This window comes from Limulus polyphemus, unplaced genomic scaffold (genome assembly GCF_000517525.1).
Source record: "Limulus polyphemus unplaced genomic scaffold, Limulus_polyphemus-2.1.2 Scaffold2808, whole genome shotgun sequence".
NCBI lineage: Eukaryota > Metazoa > Arthropoda > Merostomata > Xiphosura > Limulidae > Limulus > Limulus polyphemus.
In genome coordinates, this window is record NW_013668418.1 from 77,927 (window position 1) to 81,908 (window position 3,982).

Consider the following 3,982-nt stretch of genomic DNA (forward strand, 5'->3'; position numbering starts at 1 on the left):
AAGTTTGTAGCTAGTTTTATAACAGTGGGCTGTCTGTGCTCTGCTTGCTATGGGTATCAAAAACCTAATTTTTTAGCATATTAAGTTTTGTTTGCTAGTAATATTGTGATAATAATCAGTTTGTTAAATCTGATCAATTAATGAGCATGATGATTAATCGATTAGCAAAGTTCACTAATCACGTAGCTTTAGAGAAGAGTAGGATTATAGGCTGTTGTGTGTAACCAGATGCACAGAAATGTATGTTTTTGTTATTAGTTCTATAAGCTGTACATGTGTGGTTAAACAGAGACAAATATAACTAGTAACATTACTTAATTTTTTCTGTTATTATTATAAGTCATAACAGTATTTGTGCATGTTTTTAGGTGTACTTTTAAACATAATTTTTAATGCAGAAAGACATTCAGGTTTCTATTTTAGAACAATTTATTTTGTGTGTGGTGGGGTTAAAAATAGGCTTACTTGTTTCAATGTGTTGTGTCATTGTTAAACTGACTAAGTTACATTTTGACATACTGAAAGGTTATGATGAAACCTTGACACTCATAGACTGGGTAATTTCTAAGATTTAGAAAAATCAGTTACCATAGTTATATCATAATTGTTTCCAGCTTAGTTTAAACCAGTCCAGCCAATAAAGATGTGAGAGAAAAAAAAAATTCATGTATTAACAGTACCAAGTTGTTCATGGAGGCTGAATCAGAGAAATGTATACAAGAAAATATGAAAACTGAAAACCAATTCAACTAGTGTTCCTCTTTGACTGTATTATTCTGCATGTTTGATTTATGTGTTTATGTTTTTTAAAAAATCACACACACTATTGTTTCGAACACCATGCACAGTTAGTTATTCTTAACCCTTGCATTACATTATTTATAAACCATTTACTACTAGAGCAGTGGTTCACAAACTTTAACATCCTGTGAACCCCTTTCATGAACCCCTCCTTCCCAGTGGCACAGCGATATGTCTGCGGATTTATAATGCTATAAGCTGGGTTTCAATAGCCCATTGTGTATCTTTGTGTGTAATTACAAACAAACAAACTTTCATGAAAATGCCAAATCTTGCGAACCCCTCCTAAAAATAAATATTTTCCAGGGAGTATATTTTGTTGAGTATAAATTATAAAAACAGTGATATTGGAAATATCAATGTTGTTTTTCTTATGACACTTTTATTACACACAATTTATTATTATATTATTAGTTATCATTACGTTATTAATTTTATTACATTAAGAAAACAGCCAAACTCTTCCAATACTTCACTTTCGTAACTCATATCAGTTTGATTAAGCCTAAACATATTCATCGTAATTTGAAAAAGAACACTAGCAGTCTATTTAATTTTAAAAACAGCAAAAAATAGCCCCCTTTACCATTTCATTTCTCACGAAGAGTCTTGAAGTTATAATCTACCCAGTGTGATGGACGCACTTGCTTTGATCTGCACAGTTCTTGGAAGTCCAGAATCACTGAAGAAAGATAAAGTCTCAGATCTGGTTGAGCATTGATTCTGCTTCTGTATTTGTTTTTTTAGTTGTGCATACAAGGAAAGTGCTTTCTCAAATAAGTATGTTGTTGAAAACGGCAACAAAACAGCAGTAGCTTTTTCTGCCAACAGAGGGTATTCGTTTCTTAAACTCAGCCAAAAGTTGATCAGTGACAGACTTCTGAAACTCCTTTTCAGTTTATAATTACAGGAGATATCGATCAATTTCTCTTTTTCCTCCGTGCTCAACATCTGTGAAGAGAAAGTGGTATCTTCAGAGGCGTTGCAAATCCTGTAATTATTGTCTGACGTAGCTGGAAAGTATTCCCTGAACGTTGTGCAAAGTCCTTTTAGGTTCGCAGTTATGTTGGTTTGAGTGAACTGATCCAACCAAAGTGAAACACTGAAACACTCGGTGTGGTTGTTTTCCAAACACCTTTCCAGAACTGCAACTTCTTTACCGTAGATTCAGTTTGGTCTTCCACATTGAAAATTGTTATACTGAGGCCTTAAAGAGATATATGTCTGCAAAATAAGCTACACTTTGGAGCCAGACATGATTTTCCATACAGCTGATGAGATGGAAGGGGTGGCTGTTGAAAAAATTACGATTTCTGCTCTAATCTCAAAGGAGTGCACAAGAATTTTGCCCATGAAAGCCATCTAACATTGTTATAGGTCAACAAGCAATTGTGTACACCACCAATTTCTTCACAAAGTGCCTGAAATATTCTGGAATTTGCTGGCCATAATTTTATGAAATTCACTATTTTCAATTCATTGTCCAGCACTCCCTTCAGTTCTTTAGGCATGCATTTTGGTGCAAAAGCTTGTCTATGGATACTGCAATGATTCCCTGAAATGTTTGATGCAACCTTTTTTGTTTGAGCTACAACTCCGGTATACTTCCCCATCATTGATATGGCCCCATCAGTGCAGATGCCTAGGCAACGAGACCAATCAGTTTCTTGAAAATATGCATTTGTCAGATTGAAGATATCTTCTCCAGTCATTCATTCTTTTAGTGGACAGCAAAACAACAAGTATCCTTCAACTGTATCTTCATTCACATAATGTACTAACACTAGCAAAATAGATAGATTAGCAACATCAATTGATTCAACCAAAAGTGTAGTATAATATGGACTATTTTTCTCTTTCTCTACAATTGTGGTGTCTATATTACTTCACATGTCATTAATTCTCCATGACATGTCAAGTATGGACAAACGTATTGTGTCAATCCTTTTTGCAGTCTTTTCTCCGAAGATACACTGAACTGAACTACGTCTTTTTTACACATGGACCAATCAAGCTTCCTTCTATGGTATGGGCTTCTGAAGCTTTTGCTTTAGCTAACTCAGTATGATGCTTGAAGTGCATTTTTTGTTCTCGAACTTGCTTTGGATACAAAACTGGTAATTTCATATTTGACTGATTTTCACTTGAAAAAATCAACAGGCTTGTGGAGTTGTGTGGGTGCCTAGTTTCTAAATTGTCCCAAAATAGAGAAAGTTTGAAGCTGCTGTTTGCTAGAATATCGCCACAACTTACACACCATGGTTTTGGACACTCTTGATGATCAATGATTGTCATGTATTCTTTTCTGAGTAAATGACTTTCCTCGACCATCTTGATCAGTTGAATTAGATTTTTCACATTTTGGACCTAATGAAACAGTACCAGATGTCGACTGTTTGTTTTCTTGTGTCTTTACACTTCCTGTTTTCAGCCACTATTCCATTATTGGGTGTAAAACAGTTCAAGTAAAATATAACACACTGAGAATACTAACAAGTGAACAAACTTGTAAATGAGAATGTTCACTCATGTCTCACTGGAGCAAAACAACATACCACTGACAGTGACCGAGTACTGACTAACTGAATAACTGCATTGCTACTACAGATACATTGACTACAATGATCTTGGCTCCAGCCCTCAAGGTGCCAAAATAGATGTCTGTTGTGCCAGTTTTGGGTTTATTAGGCTTGTATTTCCATAATTACATTTAATTAATTATTTATTTATGCATATGTCAAATTAATTGTGTCTGCAATGTCTGCCGATTCCTTCATACTTTGTGAAAACAGTGCCAGTTGTTATCTTCCCGTAACATTGAATTTTGGCACACAAACACTTTTTCTTCCACCGTTATGGAGTTTTTCCCAAGAATCCCTAAAACATTTCATGAATCACAGTTTGGGAACTGATGTAGAGTAATTATATGTTTGCATCTTATATAATAATCAGTGTAAAGAGTGGACCAAAAACAGTGATGAAAGCAGTGATTACTAATTTCTTATATAGTGTTACGTCTCCGTTTGTTAATTGATTTTCCGTAAATTTGTTCCGACGAAACTTTAGCGACACAAGTCCTCTCTTAAATAAAACTGGTTTATTCTTTCTGAATACAACTTTACCGATACACTTAATCTCAACAGTCGCTCTATAACAAACGCTAGAACGTCTCGCGTGCTCG